At 47.5% G+C, this 24,306-nt stretch overlaps 1 long non-coding RNA gene across 1 annotated transcript; it reads left to right on the top strand.

Annotated features, from left to right (window-relative positions):
• The first annotated feature begins 1,072 nt into the window (after positions 1 to 1,072).
• Positions 1,073 to 24,306, top strand: LOC119968593. The gene is made up of 2 exons (XR_005461145.1): positions 1,073 to 1,215; positions 23,879 to 24,306. It is a non-coding gene; the product is annotated as an uncharacterized LOC119968593 (long non-coding RNA).

The following is a 24,306-nucleotide window of genomic DNA, read 5'->3' on the forward strand; positions in this document are numbered from 1 at the left end:
TTTTTATCCTGTTATGGAACACAAACTGTATCATGTCATTTTTCAATCAGAAATTAAATCAAAGGCCCATCTTTCCTTGAAATGCTATTTGAAGAAGAGCAAGGACATTCTACAGGCGCCCCGACTAACGTTTATCTCCCGACCAACGTGACCAAAAACAGATTATCTGGTCACTTATTTGATTGCTATTCATGGAATCTTGTTCTGGGCTACTTGTCCACCGCAGTTTCCCACAAGACAACAATGACAAAAGTGTTGGATCAGTCAGGAAAAGCATTGTGAAAGACGTCAGCTTCACAGTCGCCTTTTCTCGCCTGACTTAACAACACTCTGTGAAATTTCAAAGTGCTGGTGAGAATCACACAGCCAGCTGGAGGGGAGGGGCCTAAACACACCAGCATGGCCAGGATTCTGAGATTGGGGAGATGATTTTAAAGAAAACCCCAATCTCAAATTTAATTTTAAGGGCCCCCCCCCTCCCCACTCCCCGCCACAGATCATGACCAACCACACAGATACCCGCTACGGACATTAGGAACCCTCCCACGAAGATCGGGATCTCCCCCAAGTATCGGGTCACCCCCACCTCCCCAACACAACGCCAATATTGGGCCACCACCCCCCACCTACCCACAGGCATCAGAGCTCTCCTTTCCCTTTCCCCAACACACATAATGGATGGAGGAGGGTAATCCCCTGCCCCGCCAGAACACCCTGCCAGTGCCCTCTTGGCACTGCCCCCTTGGGGACACTGCCAGGGGGCAATGCCAAACTTTGTCCCTGATCCCCGGAGACATACAGGTACCTCCGGCCCCCTGACGTGGTCATCACAACTGTTTTTTGCCTTTGAATACCAGTAGTGATTCGCGGCAGCATGACGTCATGCCATCGGGGGGGGGGGGGGGGGCTATGCCGTGGGCAGACGCTACGGTGTCAAGCTGAATAATCACATTTAAATTTATTTAAATATATGGAAATCAGGTCCACGCCCTTTCTGTGCGTGAATCTGATTATGTCAACAGTGGGAGACGGGAAAGATGTCAAACAGATCTCATAACGCAGATCCCGTTACTGGCCGCTTGCGAGATTTAGCGGCCACAACGGGACTTGCGCCTGTGGCTAACAGGGCCGGTAGATCGCGGCCGAACATTTTGAATATACTTCACTCTTTGTGAAGCATGATAGGTGGTCCTGAGAATGTGAAAGATATTCAAGGTAATTTTAACCCCCTGGATCAGTGGTGGAGGAGATGGATGGGGAGGATTGAAAATGTAAAATCAGAACCCTAATCCCTCACTTCACTTTCACCCCCCCCCCCGCCCCATTTCCATTTCCACCCCAGGCAGATTAGGGGTCAAACTGCTCTCAAGAGATGGGTAAATCAGAAAAATCTTTCTCCCCAATCTCTCCATTTTAACTTACTTTATTTTTAACAGCTGATGGATTCTGGGCCTTGGGGATCCTGGCAACGAAAGGAGGTTAAACAGACGATATAATATTTCTTGCAATGATGGATACATCAATTAAAATAGGTTTCTCGGCTATCAAGTAGACTGCTTAGGTGCCAACCTCAAGCAATCACCAGCTTCAGGACAATGTAGTAGTGTGCTTTGGTCATGGGGAGCCCTTTGATGAGAAAGACAATCACAGTAAATGGGCCTGAATTAGCTGAATAAATAATGCTACAGGAATGACAAGTCATTATGAACATGCAGATTGGCCAATAATTGTGGTTGCCTCAAGAATTGTGAATCACATATTGCTGCTCTACTTGCACCACCCCTCCATTAGCTTTGTGTAAATGGAATCCATCTGATCTTCATGAAGTTGCTGCGTTTTCACATCAATTGAAAATTAATTTCACCACATAGTTAAGCCTAGTAATTAATAGTGTAAGTACCTTTTAACAACGTAATAATCATTAATGTCTGCCACGCAAGGTCTCTAACCCAGATGTCAACAATTAAAAGTGCGATGTCTCATTCCTCAGGTAGTGAAGCACTGTTATTTATTAGCTGAGAATCTTAACCCGACAGCAATAACCTGCTGGTGGGAGAAGCATTCAGCCCGATGACGATACACTATGGGCGCAATTGAACGGCTCAGTGGCGCGACAGTGCCGTTAAATCTCACGGAAGGGCTCTTGCGAGATTTGCGATACTCGGAACGCCTCACAAGATCTTGCGAGACATCGCAATTTAGATCTCGCGCTAACTGGGTGTGATCCAGATTTAAATATTTAAGTGAGCAGTTCGGCTCACTTAAATATGTCGATGCCAGATTCTCCCAAGGCCGGGAACCAATGCCTGTCCTGGGGGAACCTCATCATGGCCCTATTTAGCACTGGTACGCACAAACATGGGCCAGGTCTAACTGCACCTGGGGGGGGGGGGGGGTCTCCTTATACAACGTAGTCAATGGGAATCAGGGGACGCCCCCTGCTGGTTGGAGTCATACCTGGCACAAAGGAAACTGGTTGTGGTGGTTGGAGGCCAACCATCTCAACTCCACTGCAGGAGTTTCTCAGGAGAGTGTCCTAGACCCCAAAATCTTCAGCTGCTTCAAGTACTTCCCACTTTCCACCATCATAAGGTCAGAAGTGGTGAAATTTGCTGTTGACTGCTCCATGTTCAGCAGCATTCCTGACTCCTCGGATAATGAAGCAGTCCATATCCACAAGCAGCAAGAACTGGACAATATCCAGGTTTGGGCTGACAAGTGGCAAGTAATATTCACAATAACCATCTCCAACAAGAGAGGATATAACCATAGCCTTTTGATATTCAGTGGTATTACCAACGCTGAAACCCCACTATCAACATCCAAGGGGTTACCATTAACCAGAATCCAAACTGGATTAGTCATATAAATACTGTGGCTGCAAGTGCAGGCTAGAGGCTAGGAATCCTGCGATGGGTAACTCCCCACCTGACTCCCCAAAGCTTCTCCGCCATCTATAAGGCACAAGTCAGGAGTGTAATGGAATACTCTCCACTTGCCTGGATGAATTCAGCTCCAACAACATTCAAGAAACTCAACACCATCCAGGACAAAGCATTCCCCTTTAGTTGACACCCCTTCCTCAAACATTCAATCCCTCCACCACCGATGAACAGTGGCAACAGAGTGTACCATCTACAAGATGCATTGTAGGAACTCACCAAGGTTCTATAGGCAGCACCTTCCAAACTCATGACCACTACCAACTAAAAGGACAAGAGTAGCAGACACATGGGAACACCGCCACCTGGAGGTTCCCCTCCAAGCCGCTCACCACCCTGACTTGGAAATATATCACTGTTCCTTCATTATCGCTGGACCAGAATCTTGGAACTCCCTCCCTAACAGCACAGTGGGTGTACCTATACCTCAGGGACTGCAGCGGTTCAAGAAGGCAGCTCACCACCTCCTTCTCAAGGACAATGAGGAATGGGCAATAGCCAGCGACTCCCACATCCTGTAAATGATTTTTTAAAAAAAAGATGGATCTGCCACAGTGCCCACATCTGAAATTCTTAAAAGGCACACCTTTCACAAGCTATGGAAATGCAGCAATTGCATTGAGATCTTCCAATTTTGACAGAAAGGATGAATCTGACTTCATACAATGAAAAGGTGAGCATGTAGAGTAGCCAATGTATTCCCCACTGGGACAAATATATAAAAATACTTTTAGAGTTTCAGATAGTCTTGGTGCTGTCAAGCAGAGGGATTCCAAGCAATTATTCAACATCTGATCAGTAGCAGTTCCTGACATAGATTCTACAGAAGCTTTACCCCATCAGAGCTGTTCAGAGTAATAACCACTAGTGAACATTTGATTCATATCAAAAAGTTCTGAACTGATAAATGCAATGAACAAACATGATCAGGAAGAAATATTTGCAATTTATTCAATCACTGATTACATAATGTGAAGCATAATAGTGGAAATTTACGAACTGATGTTTAAATAGGTAATCCGGCCATCTGATTTATTTTAGTTAATTCTACCTTGTAAATATTGTTCAATTCAATCTTTCATCAATTTGCCTGAAGTTATTAGTAATATGTGGACTTGCTGTAAAAATCTGCATACTGCATTAAGTGGTAAAACTGCAGTGATAGTGTTCACAGTCTAATTTTACCAATTGTGGCTTGAGCTCTTTCCCCTTTATCCTTAAAAACTTCCCCCTAAAGAATCATTGCAAGGTGATCAGGAGTGGGAGCCCTGAATTTTATTTCCTCTTTCCAACTATCAGGCACTGAGGTTAACTGTTGCAACCCGAGCAGAGATCAACCATATCATTTAATTAAAACAGTAAAAGGTATATACAAGGCCGACAGTACAAACACTAATTTTGTGTTGGAGAAACAGGGTACCCTCCCCTAAGTACCAACGTAAGGGGATGGGGGGATGGATACTCTGATTGTTAAAACAATTCACAACACAGTTGTACAAAAAACAAATGGTACAAGCACTAAACTTTGCGCTGGAGAGACCAGATACCCTCGCCTCTATACCAACAGAAGGGAAAGGAAGAAGTGTGGTGGGGAGAAAGGGGAAAGGAGGGTGTTGGGGAGGGCCCAATTGGACAGTGCCTGAACTATCCATGGAGGCAGAAAAACAAAAGAACCTTCAATTATGATGTGCCAGATTACGGGTGTCCCCCAGAGGGCGTGAGGAGCAATGGAATTTCAGGCACGAGTGAGCCCTGCACCCCACTGCAGAGAGCCTCATGTGCACCCTCCGCTCACGACACTGGACGGCTGACAGCCGTCGGAATCCTCCACCACACTCGAGTGCGGTGGGCGACACGGGCCTACCAACCAACCCGGAGCCTGCCTTGATCCCGCCACTGGGATCATCGACAGGCGGGATCTCCTCAGGCTCAAAATTGAATCCAAGAACTGTGGTCTTACTTCTGTGTTACACACAGCTGTTGCCAAGTGAGAGTTTCTGACCACGAGTTCCGGTATTAATCCTGTCCAGTCCTCTACCCTGCTGTAAAACGAGTCACTCCTCAATTGTAACTGGTGTTTCATCCCAGCACAGCAGAAGGAACGGCTCATGCACATCCTCATGACTCATCAGATGGTTGTGTTGTTTTAAGTTGCAACAGCATCAAAGAGGGGCATGGAATGGAAATGAGCAGAAATAAACAGGAGTGAAATTGGGTTCAGTGATGAAGACCAGAATGTAAAATATTCTGCATTCATTGACTGTTACCTTTTGCGAACAGCTTCAGATGGTCACTTAACCTCACCGGTATTAAGTCAGAACATTACACGTAGTTTCCTGCCCACCAATTAAGAAAACGTAAATAAAACCATCTCCATTAACTTCACAATAATATTTTAAAAGATAACAAATACACAAGAGTGATTGCAGGCTGTAATTTAGTCTCCAGTTCAAAGTACAGCGATGAACCCACCTTAAGTTTGGGTCTTGCGGTTTATGGTGTCACCTGAACCTCTTCATGAGCTCATTGCCATGTAATTGCTCATTATCCTCCATAAAATCAAAAGGGAAAATAATGTCTAATTCTTCCCTTAGGCTTAGTGTATGTAACAGGATAACCCTTGCTAGACTGTGTGGCAAACATTTAGTATGTATTTCAATGACCCTGGTTAGGCAGATCATTTGGCAGCCACATGATTTCGACTAATTCGTTTGATTGGATAATATATCATGATAGTAGAGAGTGTTTTCCCAATAATTAGTCCGGAATTTGATGCTTTTTCTATAGGTACTCAGTGTAGAGTGGCAAACAACATTTTGTTGGTGATAACTCTGGGTTTCCTGATTTCGAGCAGCCAACAGATATTGAGCAATTCTACGATTCTAAAGTTGTCAACTAATGTCAAGAATTAGGTTTGCAATGTGTGGTGAACACCACTAGTGGTATATTATATGTATTACAGCACCGCCCGTATATTAGAGGTACGTTGGTAAACCCCTGCAAGCTGGCTCCGCCCAGTAGGTGGCATATAAATGTGTGTGCTCTCCTGCGCTGCAGCCATTCTGGTTCCAGCTACAGGAGGCACAACATCTCGTTCAATAAAGTCTCGATTGTTCCACCATTCTTGTCTTGTGGTAATTTACGGTGCATCAATTTATTGAACAAGATTTTTTAAACGATGGATCTCCGCATCAAGCCTGACCACCTGCAGCTGAGCCCTCAAGCAGCCAACGCTACTTCCACCTTCGACCACTGGCTAGCCTGCTTCGAAGGCTACCTCAGAGCAGCCGCTAAAGAACCCTTGGACTCGCAGAAGCTACAAGTCCTGTATTCACGGGTGAGCCCTGACATTTTTCCCCTCATCCGGGACGCGCCCACCTACTCCGAAGTGATGGCGCTCCTGAAGGGACATTACGTTCAACCGGTTAATCAAGTATACGTCAGGCACCTCCTGGTCATGAGACAGCAACTCCCCAGGAAGTCCACCTCCGGGGTCTCGCTCCCCACATGGCTGGCAGTTCCTGGACCCGTCCTCCTCCGGAGGCATGTGCGGACCCATAAGTCGGACCCCTTCGTCAAAAAAGTCCACCTCTTACATGCAAACCCGTAGTACACCTACGTAGCACACCCTGATGTGCGCCAAGAAACAGTCTCCCTCCGGGACCTGGCACCCGCTGGATCCTCACCCACGACCCCCGACCTGACACCGTCCCCCCCCTTAACCCGGTTGCCTCATTCACCCCTGCAGTGACCAAGTCAGCCCCCATATCACCACCAGGACTGAGGTGATCGCGGAGGAGGGTCAAGGCCCCCGACAGACTTAATTTTTAATGTTTCCACTACCCCCGCCAGACTCTTTTTTTTAACTGGGGGTGAATGTGGTGAACACCACTAGTGGTATATTATATGTATTACGGCACTGCCCGTATATTAGAGGTACGTTGGTAAATCCCTGCCAGCTGGCTCCACCCAGCAGGTGGCATATAAATGTGTGTGCTCTCCTCTGCTGCAGCCATTCTGGTTCCAGCTACAGGAGGCACAACATCTCGTTCAATAAAGCTGCGATCGTTCCACCATTCTCGTCTTGTGGTAATTGACGGTGCATCACAATGTAAGGCTAGCAACTCACCAGTGACGTTACTGTACTGGCTAAAAAATTGATTTTTCCTATTTTGAAGAGCGGGTTGAATCCATGACCAAGAAAATTCATATTTTCTTGTAAGTCAGGTCAAGGTTTTGTTTCCACCGATCAGTATTGGCTCCAAACCTGTTCAATTTGTACACAAATGATCTATAAAAACTACCTCCCAAAAATTCATATGTGCTGACGACATCTGGCTTGCAACTCAAGCCCCCAGCTTCGACACCTTGGACCAGACCCTGAATGAGAACATGTCAAAACTTGAAAAATACTGCAACACGTGGCGACTCAAGCCAAGCTTTGCAAAAACAGTATCCAGCTTATTCCAGCTTTACAATGCAAAAGCCAATGAAGGGCAAACATCCAAATGAATGGCTACAAGATAAGTATCACCCAACTCCAACATACCTTGGAGTGACGTTAGATACGATACGGACCTTCCAGAAACCCCTAAAAACAGCAGCCAAGGTCAAGTCCAGAAACAAATTGATGACCAACCTAGTCCATTCAACATGGGGGCTGCTACCCCATTCCAAACCTCAGCACTCGCAATCTCATACTCAGTAACAGAATATACATCCCTGTTTGGACAGGATCATCACACCCACACACACACACACACACACACACACAGAGTTGACACCCAGCTGAATGCTATCATGCTTATTATTACTGCAACATTATGCTCAACGCCAATCCCTTGGTTCCCCTGGGTAAACATCACTCCTTCAAATATCTGCTGACTTGACTTCCGGTGGCGGCGATGGACTTCCGGTGGCGGCGATGTCCGAGTGAGCCGCACATTCGGTGGGCTCTCACTCCGGCCGGCTGGAACAGCTGTTTCCCCGCGATAGCGGGACTACGGAGGCGGCAGAAAGGCTGCCTGGAACAGAGGAGGAGAGCGGGCTGCAGAGGATGTAAGTGTGGAGGCCAGCAGGTGAGGAAGAAGGAGAGAGAGAGAGAAGGAGGAAGCTGACCTGCAGGTTAAGATGGCGGACCCACGGACCTTCCTTCCTCCAGGACAAAGGGAAAAAGAAAAAGTTTGGAGTTGCTGAGGAGGGACAGCTTGGACCCACTTCAGATGCCCAAGAGGTCAAATTGAAGGAGCTGGGCGAAGGAAAGCGGCAGCGGAGGCGCTGAGGAGCGGGCTGCGGCATATGGAACAGCGGGATTCCAGAAAGCAGAAGAAGAAGGAGAAAAAGGGACAGAGACAAGGACCGGAAGAAAATTACCTGGGACCTAAGATGGCGGACACACGGAACCCGGACTCAGCAATCCAGCTGGCGCTGGATAACATGCTCCAGGTAATGAAGTCCAGTTTTGAAGCGCTGAAGCGGGACAGCTTGGACCCAATCCAGAAAGCGGTGGATCAGCTGAACCAGAGGATGGACGCCCAGGATGTTAAAGTTAAGGAGCTGGGAGAAGCGGTGGAGGAGCAGGCGGATGCGCAAACGGTTGCAGCGCTAGAAGTGGACGGCCTGAAAGAGCGGCAGAGAAGACTGCTGGACAGAGTAGAGGAGCTGGAGAATAGAGTCCGCAGGAACAATCTGAGGATGGTCGGCCTCCCGGAGGGGGCGGAGGGAGCTGATGCTGCAGCGTTTGTAGCAGACCTGCTGAAGCAGCTGATGGGGGCTGAAGCCTTTCCGCGACCGCTGGAGCTGGAGGGGGCACACAGGGTGCAGGCAAGGCAGGGGCGGCTGGGCGGACCCCCCCGCCCGATGGTGATTAGGTTCCACAGGTTCGTGGACAAGGAGCGGGTGCTGCAGTGGGCAAAGAGCGCCAGGAGCAGCACGTGGAATAACAGTGTGCTCCGCATCTATCAGGACCTAAGCCAGGAGGTGGCTCGGCGGCGAGCAGCCTTTAAGAATGTCAAGGAGGTGCTGTTCAAGAAGCACGTGAAGTTTGGTCTGCTGTTCCCAGCTCGGCTATGGGTCACGCACCAGGGTCAACACCACTACTTTTCCGAGCCCGAAGAAGCGATGGATTTTGTGAGGGACCTGGGGAGGGTCCCGAAAGGAGGCCCTAAGGACACGAGTTAGGGCCCGAGGATTTCTGTGGGGAGGAACGCCGAATGTGCCTGGACTGCTGCTCAACGGTTTGCTGGGCCAATGGGGCCAAACGGAACATTTGAGACTCTTTCCTTTGTTCATGGACATTTATGTGCTTTTTCTCTTTTTTCTATGTTTTTTCCCTTTTTTTTTTTCCTGTTTGGGCTTTTTGTGCAGCTCGCGGAAGACACTGGAGCCGGCTTGCCCCAGTGGGTGGGGAGGAGGGCGGGGAAACAAGGGGAATGGGACAGGAAGGCGCCGGAGTGTTGAGTCACCGGGCTAGCAGATTGGCTAGTCAAGGAAGTCAGATGGGGGGGAAAGCTATAGCCAGTAGATGGCAGGGGTGGGGGTATCGGGGGATGGGGTTAGGGGAGGGGGGGGTTGTTCTGCTGACGGGAGAGGGACTTGAAATAGGCACTGGAAAGGAGGTCGAGGGTGGAGGCAGCTATAGGGCGGGCCAGGAAGGGCGCGACGCACGGGTCAGGGGCCGGCCCGAGAAAGGCTATGGCTGACCGGCGGGGTGGGGGGGGTGGGATGTGCCCCCCGACCAGGCTGATCACCTGGAACGTCAAGGGACTGAATGGGCCGGTTAAGAGGGCGCGGGTGTTCGCGCACTTGCGGGCCCTGAGGGCGGACGTAATTATGTTGCAGGAGACACATCTGAAAGTGTCAGACCAGACCAGGCTAAGGAAGGGCTGGATTAGCCAGGTCTTCCACTCGGACTTGGACTCGAAGTCCAGAGGGGTGGCAATCATGATCAACAAGCGTGTGCAATTTGAGGCAGAGGGCATATCCGCAGACAGGGGGGGCAGATACCTGATGGTACGGGGCAGGCTGGAGGGGAGAAGAGTGGTGCTGGTGAATATATATGCCCCGAACTGGGATGACGTGGACTTCATTAAAAGAGTGCTGGGGAAGATCCCGGACTTGGATTCTCGCAGGCTAATAATGGGAGGGGACTTTAACATGGTCCTTGACCCGACTTTGGATCGGTCGTGTCCCAGAACGGGTAGGCTCTCAGCAATGGCAAGGGAGCTGAAAGGGTTTATGGAGCAAATGGGGGCAGTGGACCCCTGGAGGGAGGGACAGCCAACAGGAAGGGGCTACTCGTTCTACTCGCACGTCCACAAAGTATATTCCAGGATAGATTTCTTTGTGCTAAGCAGGGACTGTAGGGGGGAGGTAAAGAACACGGAATACTCAGCAATTACCATTTCAGACCATGCCCCGCATTGGGTGGACCTGCAGTTCGGGGGAGCGAGGTATCAACGCCCGCAATGGAGGCTAGATGTGGGACTGCTGTCGGAGGAGGGGATCTGCGAGAGGCTTCGGAAATGTATAAAAAATTACCTGCAGGTGAATGACACTGGGGAGGTCTCAGCGGCGACCGTGTGGGAGGCGCTAAAGGCAGTAGTGCGGGGGGAGCTGATTTCAATTGGGGCCCATAGAGCCAAGGCAGACCGGGCAGAGATGGATAGATTGGTCAGGGAAATGGGCCGGATAGATGAAGAGCACGCGGAGTCCCCGGGGGAGGTTTTACTCAGGGAAAGGCAGAGGCTACAGGCGGAACTGGGGGCACTATCCACGAGCAGGGCCGTGGAACAGCTTAGGAAGGCGAGGGGAGTGGTGTACGAGTATGGGGAAAAGGCTAGCAGACTGTTAGCGCAGCAACTTAGGAGGAGGGAGGCGGCCAGGGAAATAGGTAGAGTGAGGGACGAGGGGGGGCACAAAGTGGAGGATCCGGCAGAATTGAATAGGGTATTCCGGGACTTCTATCGTAAGCTGTATACTTCGGAGCCGCCAGAAGAACCGGAGGGGATGAAAAGGTTTCTGGATGGGTTAACATTCCCAACAGTTGGGGGGGGGGCGAGTGGAAGAGCTGGGGGCCCCGATTAGAGTAGAGGAGGTATTGGGGGGCCTAAAGGCCATGCAGTCGGGGAAGTCCCCGGGGCCGGATGGATACCCAGTAGAGTTTTATAGGAAGTTCTCTGAGCTGGTGGGCCCGGTCTTGGCGAGGGTTTTCAATGAGGCAAGGGACAGAGGGACCCTGCCGCCGACGATGTCACAAGCCACCATATCTCTGATATTAAAGCGGGGTAAAGACCCGGAGGTGTGCGGGTCCTACAGGCCAATCTCCCTGATTAATGTAGATGCCAAGCTCCTGGCAAAGGTACTGGCGGGTAGAATGGAGGACTGTGTACCGGAGGTGATTGGGGAGGATCAAACGGGGTTCGTGAAAGGTAGGCAGCTGGCGGCCAATCTGAGGAGATTGCTCAATGTGATAATGATGCCCCCGGCGGGTAGAGAGGTGGAGGTAGTGGTGGCTATGGACGCCGAGAAGGCCTTTGACCGGGTGGAGTGGGAATATCTATGGGAGGTGCTCGGACGGTTTGGGTTCGGGGAGGGATTGGTGGATTGGATCAAATTATTATATCAGGCCCCGAGGGCCAGCGTCAGGACCAACAGAGAAGTGTCGGAGTACTTTAGGTTGTACCGAGGGACCAGGCAGGGCTGCCCGCTCTCCCCGCTGCTGTTTGCGCTGGCCATAGAGCCGCTGGCGATTGCGCTGAGAGCCGCAGAGGGTTGGAAGGGGATGGTGAGGGGCGGGGTTGAACATAGGGTTTCTCTTTATGCAGACGACCTGCTCCTGTACGTGTCGGACCCAGTGGCCGGGATGGGAACTATACTGGGAATGCTGAGGGAGTTCGGCCAGTTCTCAGGATACAAATTAAATACGGTCAAGAGTGAAATGTTTGTGGTACAGGCAAGGGGCCAGGAGAACAGATTGAGAGGGCTACCGTTTAGGTTAGTTGAGGAAAATTTCCGGTATTTGGGAATCCAGGTGGCGCGAGACTGGGGCAGGCTGCACAAGTTAAATTTGGCCAGGGTGGTGGAGCAAATGAAGGGAGAGTTTCGGAGATGGGATGCACTCCCGCTGTCACTGGCAGGGAGGGTGCAGACTGTAAAGATGACAATCCTCCCTCGATTTTTGTTTATTTTTCAGTGCCTCCCGATCTTTATCCCACAGTCCTTCTTCAAAAGAGTTAACGGGCTGATCATGAGCTTTGTCTGGGCGGGAAAGTCTCCGCGGGTGAAGAAGGCGATGTTGGAGAGGAACCGCAGCGAGGGAGGGCTGGCGTTGCCGAGTCTGGTCAATTATTACTGGGCAGCCAACATCGCTATGATAAGGAAGTGGATGGTGGGTACGGGGTCTATTTGGGAGCGAGTGGAGGCGGCTTCGTGCAGGGGCTCCAGTTTGGAAGCCCTGGTCACGGCTCCTCTACCGCTGCCGCCGGCCAAGTACACCACCAGCCCAGTAGTGGTGGCGACCCTGCGGATATGGGGCCAGTGGAGGAGGCATGTGGGGGAGATGGGGGCGTCTGTCTGGGCGCCAATCTGCGACAACCATCGGTTTGCCCCCGGCAGTATGGATGGGGGGTTCCGAGTATGGCGGCGAGCAGGGGCGGGAAGGGTGGGTGATATGTTCCTGGAAGGGAGCTTCGCGAGTTTGAGGAGCTTGGAGGAGAAATTTGGGTTGGTAGGGGGAAATGATTTTAGATACCTACAGCTGCGGGACTTTGTTCGTAGACAGGTCCCATCTTTCCCGCGCCTCCCGCCAATGGGGATCCTAGACAGAATAGTCTCTGGGAGGGACGAAGGGGAGGGTAGAGTCTCAGGTATTTATAAGGTGCTCATGAGGGAGGAAGGGTCCCAGACAGAGGAACTGAAACTTAAATGGGAGGAGGAGCTAGGCGGGGAAATGGAGGATGGGCTGTGGGCAGAGGCCCTGAGTAGGGTAAACTCGACCGCGACATGTGCAAGGCTCGGGCTGATCCAATTTAAGGTCGTTCACCGGGCCCATATGACGGTGGCTCGGATGAGCAAATTTTTTGGGATAGAGGACAAATGCGCTAGGTGCGCGGGAGGACCAGCGAACCATGTGCACATGTTTTGGGCATGCCCTGAGCTGAGGGGGTACTGGGAGGGATTTGCGGGGGTCATGGCCCAGGTGCTAAAAACAAGGGTGGTGATGAGTCCAGGGGTGGCAATTTTTGGGGTTCGGAAGACCCGGGCGTCCAGGGGGAGAAAGCGGCCGATGTGCTGGCCTTTGCTTCCCTGATAGCCCGGCGACGAATATTATTGGCGTGGAGGGACTCAAAGCCCCCGAAGACTGAGTGGTGGCTTGCGGACATGTCAAGTTTCCTGGGGATGGAAAAAATTAAGTTCGCCTTGAGGGGATCTGTGCAGGGGTTCACCCGGAGGTGGCAACCATTTATTGACTTCTTTGCGGGAGAGTGAGCGTCAGCAGGGGGGTGGGGGGGAGGGGGGGGGGGTAGAGTAGAGTAGGAGGGAAAATATGGCGGGTAGTACGGGTGGGAGGGGAGCGGGCTTGTGCAATACGGTATGATGGAAGTATTGAAAGTACGTGGATGTTTGCACATTTTTGCCTTTTTTGCTTCCTTTCTGATGATGTCTGTAACTGTTTATAAAGCCAAAAACTACCTCAATAAAATTGTTTATTAAAAAAAAAAAAAATATCTGCTGACTTATAATAACCCATAAAATGATAGGAACAGTTTGCAAAGCCCACCCTGCCACTCCATGTTGATCTATTCAGCCCACCTAAGGTACGACTCCCATCAAGAAGGCCGACCTGTAAAAACCCTCCCAAAGCAGGTCTGCAATGCAAATTCCACTGGGACAAATGAATGGGAATCATTGGACCAGGCATGAAAACTGCCTGGTTTTCATCGTCCGAGGAAAGAGTGGCCCACCCTTAACAGGTTCGAGACCGGCCAAGGCCCCTGCTTGATCAACCTCCACAGATGGGGCATTAGTGTCAGCCCTCTATTTGCCTGTGGGAGAGAGCAAACTATGCACCACATCATAGAAGAATGTCCAACCCACAGACTCAGCAGAGGCTTAACTGCACTCAACACAGCAGGATCGTATGAAACAGCTTGTCTTACGGACTTTCCATTCGCGAAATAAATAAATCAAATTCCACTGATTCAGGTGCACCTGCATGCAAATTACTACTAGTTCTTTGAAACAATAGCAAACTCTAAAATAGCGACGACAGCAGAAACGCATCAGTTTTAGAAGAAGAATCTAAATAGAAAAGTTGTTGTTAAACCAGCCTCTCTGCAAAGCACACACTGTTAACCAGATTATTGTCAGAACAATCCCTGCTGTGTAAACTCAATCTTATTAATAAGTAGCCAGTGTATCTACGATGTGCCCAGGGCCAGACTTAGACATGCTGAGGACCTAAGCTATATTAAGCTTAAGAGGCCCCATAGTATTACCAAAAAGGTATATTATTCTAACAGAAAGAACAATGGAAATTGAAGTATTAAAGCATTATATTTACATATATACATAAGTGAGACGCAATAGAAAATGAATAATCTAACTAAAACATACATCTTGCAATATGTCTATTGCATTATGAAAGACTTACAGATTTTTAAATTAGCATGCATGAAAACCTTCAATGTAGAGCAACACAAGAACCATTACACAGATCAGCACTTACTAAATGGAAGCAGCACATCAGCCTGCGCAAAACTTCAAACATATATCTGTGATTTCCGGGCCACAAAGTTACTGATGATATCCTCCGATGATAAGTTACAAAGTTTATCATTTGCTATTGTTTAGTGCAGACAGCCTTTCTTGCAGCATCGTTGTCCGCAGTTCATTTTTGATGTTTCTCAATCGCAAGAATGACCTTTCCCTTGAGCAGTTTGTTATCATTAGACTGCAAAAGAACCACAATATTCTTTCTACATGAGGGAAAACTCAGCTGAGGACTTGATACAGGTCCTAGTGGCATAAGGTTCCCTTATCTGAATAATTTTCCTTGATGTAAATTCACAAGTGCTTTGTTGAGATTAACAATGAGATTAATCTAGAGATCGTCTAGAACGAGAGGTCACAGATATAGGTTGAGAGGTGGTAGATTTAAAACTGAGATGAGGAGGAACTACTTCTCGCAGAGGTTGGTGAATTTGTGCAACTCGCTGCCCCACAATGCAGTGGAGTCACTAAATGGTTTCAAGAAGCAGATAGATATATTTCTGATTTTTTAAAAATGGGTTAAAGGGATATGGGCAACAGGTAGGGAGGTGGATTTGAGACCAGGAAGAGATCAGCCATGATCTGATTGAATGGCAGAGCAGGCTCAAAGGGCTGCATTGCCTACTTCTGCTCCCAGTTCCTATGTCCGTATGTTAACATCAACATCGTTAGGATCATTTTTAATCAGAAGCTTTACACCTTCACGCAGCTGTTTTTCTGAGGAACATAAAATAACCCAAAACAAAAAATTTTTGCAATATATTCGTATATGATTGCTCTTTTCTTCAAGTTGGTTTCAAGTCCATCCAACATAAGGAGAAAGGATTTCACTCGAAACTGAATCAGAGAAAATGTTTCATCAGCATTTGCTGCAACACAAGACTTTTTTTTCTCACTCTTTTCCTTTTATTCATGCACTTGTCATCAATATCAGGCAGGTTTTCTTTTGCTTTGAGTAAAATTTCATCAAAATGTCTCAGGTTTCCTTGAAGAAATGAGAGAATGAGGTGTAAAACTTTGCACATCGACTGAAGGCTATCTGAAATGAAAATTGAAAATCGCTTATTGTCACGAGTAGACTTCAATGAAGTTACTGTGAAAAGCCCCTAGTCGCCACATTCCGGCGCCTGTCCGGGGAGGCTGGTACGGGAATCGAACCGTGCTGCTGGCCTGCTTGGTCTGCTTTAAAAGCCAGCGATTTAGCCTTGTGAGCTAAACCAGCCCCTGTGGATCTGTGGATCCTGTAGGGCCTGGCTGGTTTGGTGGAACTGATCTAACAAACAATTCCACAGATCTGACATGAACATAAACTCTAATTCCTCCAATTTCTCCTGCAGAATGCCAATCGCTCCTTGTCTCCCCTCTTTCATTGTCATCATAGAACATAGAACATAGAACAGTACAGCACAGAACAGGCCCTTCGGCCCTCAATGTTGTGCCGAGCCATGATCACCCCACTCAAACCCACGCATCCACCCTATACCTGTAACCCAACAACCCCCCCTTAACCTTACTTTTATTAGGACACTACGGGCAATTTAGCATGACCAATCCACCTAACCCGCACATCTTTGGACTGTGGGAGGAAACCGGAGCACCCGGAGGAAACCCACGCACACAGGGGGAGGACGTGCAGACTCCACACAGTGGAGTCAATATGAAGATGAGTAAGACCATCATTAATTGAACCATAACTGTCAGCAAAGGCTGAAGTATCCTTTGCACCTGTTTCCTACCTAGTGTCAGAGAGATGTTTTGGTACAATGGAATTAGGACACAAAAATGATTTGAGAGACCATGCACCATTTTGTAGAGGCAGGGGAAGTGTGTGTATTTGATGTATAACAGCAAAAAGTATTACTGTGTCTGGGCAGCAATCAACTGCAACATGCCTAACAAGATTCAATGAATGCCCAGCATATGGCATATATACCATATACTTATTTTTCTTTTGAGATTTTTGCTGCATGCATTATACTTTACTGCCATGTTAGCCACATTATCATATAGCTGTTGTCCACACTTACTGAAGTTAACCTTACAGTCATTGCCTAGATAATCCAGCACTTTATTGAATCCATGTTCTCCATTATGCTTTTGTAATTCAAGGAAAATTAGAAAGCGCTCAATGGGAAAACCATCATCAGATGACCCAAATGCTGATTATAACAGTAGCTGATTAACATGTGAAAGATCCAGTGCAGAGTCAACAGCCAAACTGAAGTATCCTGTTTTTCTCAAGTCATCCAAAATAGATCCTCTTACTTCATCGGCCAGAAGCTGGATGAGTTCATCACATATTGTTTGAGACAACTATGAAGAGTTCCCAGAGCCACTGCTTCCATAATGTTTCAAATGGCTGGCAAGAAATGAATCAAATTTAGCACTGTGTTCTATCAAGCCAAGAAAGTTCCCAGTACGTGGCGAGTCAAACTTTTCATTTCCTCCCCAAAAAGCTAATCCAAGTTCTGCTAATGTACATACAACTGCAATCGCACATTTACACACATTCAAGTACATGCCTCCAGTACTCATGTTCCTTTTTCCTTTTTTTGTCTGTTCCTTCAGGTGTGAATCGAAGGTTGCCTTGTCAGATATGTAAGCAAAGTTTTTCTTTGCTCCTCAGAGTTTGCATGATTTTGGATTCAAACAGAATTTCACCAGTCATTAAGGCCATCTCTAGCCAGTGCTATCGATGATGTTCAGTAGAGTTTGCAGGCAAAACAGGCAAGGGAGGCAGTGACGAGTAGTATTGTCATTGGACTAGTAATCCAGAGACCCAGGGTAATGCAGGTTCAAATCTCGTCACATCAAATGGTGAAATTTGAATTCAATAAAATCAGGAATTAAAAGTCTAAAGATGACGATAAAACCATTGTCAATTGTTGTTAAAAACCCACCTGGTTCACTAATGTCCTTTAGGAAAGGAAATCTGCCGTCCTTACCTAGTCTGCCCTACATGTGACTCCAGACCCACAACAACGTGATTGACTCTGAAATGGCCTGGCAAGCCACTCAGTACAAGAGCAGTTAGGGATGGGCAATAAATGCTGGCCTAGCCAGTGACACCCACATCCCATGAATGAATAACAATACAACCAGTTGTTGGGAAGTATACTAGCCACTCTCAATTGTGTGTCTCACCATTAACTTTTGCTGAATGAAATAGACCCTTTGAACAATCTCTAATTTGCTTTATGAGTGACTACTTCGGTTTCTCAAGTGGGCCGTCCCAATGTTGATACCTTTCTGTGTACAGAATGAAATATCACCCTCAGTCAAGGCAACCCAGAGACCAAAATCACAGAACTGCTATGGGCCAGAAGGAGACCATTCGGCCCATCATGTCGACACTGACTCTCCAAATGAGCATCATGACTGAGAGCCATTCTTCTGCCTTTTCCCCAGATGCACGATCAATAACACAAAGACGAGAGTTGGATGCAATTGAGGCTTTATTACACTAAGATGTGTGGTCTCCTACAGCAGCTGGCGAAATGGCTGCTGGATGGGGAGCACACATATTTATACTCCGCCTACTGGGCGGAGCCAGCAGGCAGGGAACTACCCCTATACCTGTAGTACAGGGCCTTACCATAAAGCACCTGCATCGATATCCTCTATATACAATATATACATCAGTGGTGACTACCACATCACCATACCCGTGCACATTGTTTCTATTCAAATTATCACCTAATGCCCTCGAGTACCTCAATTGAACCAGCCTCCACCACGCTTCCAGGCAGTGCATTCCAGACACGAACCACTTGCTGTGTGAAAAAGATTTCTCACCACATTTGCTTCTTTTGCAAACCACTTTCAATCTGTGTCCTCTCGTTGTCGATCCATTTATGAGTGGGAACAATTTTTCCAATCTGTTCCGTGCAGCCCCCTCATGAGCATCTCTATCAAATCTCCTCTTAGCCTACTTCGTCCAAGGCGAGCAGTCCCAACCTCTCCAATCCATCCTCATAACCAAAGTTTCTCATCCCTGGAACCATGCTTATAAACCTCTTCTGTACACTCTCTCCAATGTGTTCACATCCTTCCTATAGTGCAGCTACATGAACTGTAACACAATATTCCAGCTGAGGCCTAGCTAGTGTCTTGTATAAGTTCAGCATAACTTCCTTGCTCTTGTACTTTATACCCTTATTATTAAAGCCCCGAACACTATGGGCAGGATCTACCAGTCGCATTGTGCCATCCTGCTCTTCAGGCGCAACGCGACCGGTAGATGTCGGGAGATCCCACTTCGGGGTTCTACCCAACTCGCTGCATCTCACGAGATCTAACGCGATTTAGCGAGACGTCACAAGGTGAATCCTGCCCATTTCTGGCAAATCTGCATATTCGCGTGAGACAGCTAGTAGCCTCTAATTAGTGTTCCCGAGATCTAACCAAGGCGTGGGAATTAACTTCCTCGCCTTAGAGTCCTCGGGCGAGCGCCGTTCAGCACTGGTCTCAACAAATGGGAGACCAGACAGATCGGCATGGGTGGGGGTCTCCCAGGGCATTAGAGGCCCCCAGGTGCATGCCCACTGGGCAGGGTTGTACACTGGCACTGTTGGTGCCACCTGAACACCCTGGCATTGCAATCCTGGCACCCAAGTGGCACTGTCAAGATGGCATTTTTTGCACGACAGTGATCAGGCCAGGGTGTGCCCTGCGCAGGTGCGGGGCTAACCTGGGATCTCCTTATAGTGAGACCTGGGCAGGGGGTTGGGGGTCACATCGGTAACTCGAGAGATCAGGACTGTACTTAAAAATGGCATCCTGATCTCTGGCTGAGGGCTTCCGGTGAGTGGAGCTCGTCAGTGCAGAGAATGGGGCTAAGTGCGGCCTCGTCAGGGAGTTCCCCTTTCCCCAATCTACCCAGATGGGAATTAGATAGTGGGGTATTTCTTGGTGCTCCATCCACTGGGAAATACCCGCCTAATCTAGTGCGTTACGGGACTCTGTCCCCATTCAAATAGATTGTGCCCAATGTGTTTTGTTAACTTCTCTCTCCATCTGTCCTGCCAGCTTCAATGATCTCTGCACATATACACCCAGGTCCCTTTGTTCCTGAACCCCCTCGGAATTGTACTCTTTATTTCATATTGTCTCTCAATGTTCTTCCTACCAAATGCATCACCTCACACTTCTCCATATTGAACTTCACCTGTCACCTGATCTGCCCACTCCACCAACTTGTCTGTGTCGTTTTGAAGTTCTGCATTGTCATCCTCACAGTTTACAATTGGATGTTTTGTATCTCTACCCTTCAGCTTGGATTTTCGTTCTGTATTATTCTCAGGCGGGGTAGTCACATTCACATCTGTATCATCTATCTGAGTAGAAGAGGTGGTTGCTTGTGGTTGCTGTGGGCCAGGCTGACTCTCCTGTGGATAACTCCTTTTTCTGCAGTTAAATAACTATCAACTTTGGGCAATTGTCTAATCCGCCCTTCAAGCTGCTGTTTCTTTTTTTCTCTTCTGACATCCACTTTCTAAAGTTCTTTTCATTTTAAACAGGCTTCTTTATGATAATGAGACAATTAAACCTTAGACAAATTCTTTGAATTAAATCCTTTTTGTTAACAAGTAGAAGTAAAGAATCAATACATATATTTCAATAATACATATATTGACTTGGGGTCCAGGGGTGAAGGGAATTCCTCCTGCAATTTGGACCAGGCACAAGTAATGTTGCCGCGCAAAAGTTTCTGAAGACAACTGTAGTGCGGGTTACAGCTACATCAAGTGAATTTTTCACACTTTATTAGTTTTTAGAATTTATTTTAAAGGATGATATTTTAAAATGAAAAACTTTTATATTTATTAGTATCCTGAAAAGACCATACAAGTCATTTTTGTTCAGTGATCAAAGTGTCTAAATGGATCACATGACTGTCGGAGGTCAGGGTAAACAGTGGCACCAAGAATATGAATCTCTGTTACTTCCGCACAGATTTAGAAACTCAATCTGACAAATAATTGTGCAACCACATAAGTATATTTTTATCATTTCAGAACCAAAATGTCTGGAAAATATCGCAAGATATTTCGCGGGTAGTGTCAGTATATCGCGGGTAGTGTCAGTGGGGGTTCTAGGGGGGCGGGGGTGCTGGGGGAGGGGAGGTCCAGAGTTAACTGGTTTACTCACTGTGTATTGGGGAAATCTTTAAAAACAGTGCCCCAACCCGCACGCTTCTAAGTTGTTGGTAGGGAGCACTAATCAGAGGTTGCTCGCCAGCAATACATCGTGGGACCCGATCCTTGAGGGTTTTTTTTTCAAAACTGCTGCAGTGGAGAAAGCTGCCATTCCAGTTGGCATCCTTACCGCCACTTTTCCCGCCCGCCATCAGCTTTTGCTGATTTCCAGGGAAATCTCACCTTTGCCTTTTCCTTTCATTTTTGGAGGCCCCTCAGAATGTGAGGCCCGAAGCTGTAATTTACGTTGTTCATTAATCCGGCACGACATGTGCCACACCCTCAAATTGCCGGTATATATCTATCTGTAAGTGCAAAGTCACTGTAAGGTGGCGTATATTGTAATGCGCAATGACCTGAGTTTGTGATGAAAATTCTGTATGTGCCAAAAGTGTTCCATATCTGAAAGGGGGTAACAAAATCCCAGGCCCAATAGGGGCGACAGACATATTGGGGTAGAAGTGACCTCAGGTGGTCATGTAAAATGGGCAATAGTGAATTGATGTTCTGGTGGAATGAGAGACAGGATATTCTACTATCTCCCACTCAGCACAACCAGTTACGTCAGATCCATACCCCACAATATATCTCCAACCATCCCAGCTGACAAAAATGTCCCTAACCCAGAGCAGTGGGGGAGAGCAGTGGTGATTTTAAGGGAAGGCAGGGAAAGTGAAAAACAACATGCCAGCAATGAAGGCTTTACTTTTGGACTTCAAAAACCAGCCTCTTGCCACACAGTGTAGCTGCAATGTATACACTAAACCCATGAGGTTGTGGCATCTGCAGCTGTCAGTAATCATAATTAGTTTGAGATTAAATACACAAAAGAGTTTGAACACACAGACATGAAAGGAAAAATATTCTCCTGCTTTTAGCCTTAACTCCAGCACAAAGAAACTGAAGCTAATTGGCTGCGATAGCTTATTCTTAGCTCAAGTAGCAGTTGCTTTCTTTGGCGGCCTTTGACTACCTGAAAAGTGCTATAGCGCAGGAAGGAAATTTTTGTTGAGATTAAGCCATTATTGTTTCCTGTATAACCGACTGCATGGAGAATTGAAAAAAAGAGTCACTGCACTGGGGGAGGAAAGGATTGAGCACTGCCTGTTCCGAATCATCCCTAAAATAGCCTGTTCCCCCCCCCCCCCCCCTCTCCCCCAGTTTCCTCGGAGAAGTGGCTGAACAAGCCAATAGTTTTATTCAAGGCTGCCGTGCTGATGTCAGGAGTAATGATTAATGGCGAGCTTAGCTCAAATGGAAGCGAGGCGCACATGAAAGTACTTTTTTTGCAAGCTCAAGAGGAATTGAAAGGAAAAATAAGACACTTCTGTCATTTAGCCAAAAGAATATGTTTGTGTCAAGGTGGATGTTGATGTTAGTTTAAAAGAAACACTGAATGGCAACTAACTCAGTGCATAAACTACCTGAACCGATCAAATTAACTATTAAGTGCGCGGGTTTCTTTCAGAAAATGTAGGCTTTGATATATAAGCCTTGTTTTAACTGTGATTTAGTGCAATATTTTCCCCAAACTCCTTAAGACTGTAGCTTGAAAGAAGAAATTTAAATTTACACTAGTTTTAAAAGGCAGATTCTGGAGATCTGAAAATAAAAGCATGTGGGCATATAAATTAAGAGCATGAGTAGGCCACTCAGCCCCTTGAAACAACTCCGCCAATCAATAAAATCATGGCTGATCTGATTCTAACTTCAACTCCAGCCCACCCCCGCTAACCTTTCATTCCCCCGGTTAATCAAGAAAAAGAGATATGTCATAAGTTCATAGGTTATCATAGAATTTACAGTGCAGAAGGAGGCCATTCGGCCCATCGAGTCTGCACCGGCTCTTGGAAAGAGCACCCGACCCAAGATCAACACCTCCACCCTATCCCCATAACCCAGTAACCCCACCCAAAACTAAGGGCAATTTATCATGGCCAATCCACCTAACCTGCACATCTTTGGACTGTGGGAGGAAACCGGAGCACCCAGAGGATTAGCACTGTTGTCTCAAAACAGCCAGGGACCCAGGTTCGATTCTGGCCTCGGGTCACGGTCTGTGTGGAGTCTGCACATTCTCCCCATGTCTGTGTGGGTTTCCACCGTGTGCTCCGGTTTCCTCCCACAGTCCAAAGATGCGCAGGTCAGGTGGATTTGCCACGCTAAATTGCCCGTTAGGGTGGGGTTGCAGGAATAGGACGGGGGATCGGGAATAGGTAGTCATTCATATGGTCAGTGCACACTCGATGGGCCGAATGGCGTCCTTCTGGGCTGTAGTAATTCTATGATACTACCCTATGATTCCATGTACCTCAAAATGTTAATCCATTTTTTCACTTGAGCAATGTTAATGAACCTGCTGTATGTCGCCAATATTATAGGCGGGATTTACCGACCAACCTGCCGAGTATTTTTTGACGGCGGACACGGCTCACCAGCGGTATTTTCTGGTCCTGCCTTTGTCAATGAGGATTTCCCATTGACTGCACCCATAGCGCATGGTTGGTGGGACTGGAATATCCCGGCGGCGTGAACAGCTATCCAATTCCGCGGCACCGTAGCACAGTGGTTAGCACTGTTCCTTCACAGTGCCTGGGTCTCGGGTTCAATTCCCGGCTTGGGTCACTGTCTGTGCAGAGTTGGCACGTTCTCCCTGTGTCTGCGTGGGTTTCCTGAGGTGCTCCAGTTTCCTCCCACAAGTCCCGAAAAATGAGCTTTTAGGTAATTTGGACATTCTGAATTCTCCTTCTGTGCACCTGAGCAAGCGCCGGAGTGTGCTAACTAGGGGATTTTCACGGTAACTTCATTACAGTGTTAAGGTAAGCCTACTTGTGACAATAAAGATTATTTTTATTGTACCTTGGATATATATCACATTTTATCAAGTTACTCAGAAATGTCTAAAACACGTCATGCACAAAGGTACTGAGAACCTGAAGGATTAATCCCATCTTTTTCTCTCCGCAGATACAGCTTGACTTGTTAAATGTTCCAACATTTTGTTTACATTTCAAACACAATGAACTACTTCAAGGTGCAGTGACTGTTGTCATAGAGGCAAATAGGACAACAATTGTGCACTGGCATGGTCTGCCACATACCAATGAAAAGAACAGCGAGTTTAATCTGTTTTCTACTGTGATTGCTCGGACAAATGATGACCAGGAAATAGGGAAAACAAACTCTGCCACCTTTAACGTCGATCTGACAGTATCAGTCAATTCAAGTTCTGAAACCAATGCTCAAATTTTATGATTCACAAAAACTAACCCAAGTTAGCCCAAAATCTAATCGACAACATTAAATCACTTTGTACTTCTATCCAATCTTCAACTGTATTTTATGATGTCAACATTCAAAAATAATAACAGCAGATGACTTCTGCAGATGTTAAA

The sequence above is a fragment of the Scyliorhinus canicula genome, chromosome 7, assembly GCF_902713615.1.
Source record: "Scyliorhinus canicula chromosome 7, sScyCan1.1, whole genome shotgun sequence".
Taxonomy (NCBI): Eukaryota; Metazoa; Chordata; class Chondrichthyes; order Carcharhiniformes; family Scyliorhinidae; genus Scyliorhinus; species Scyliorhinus canicula.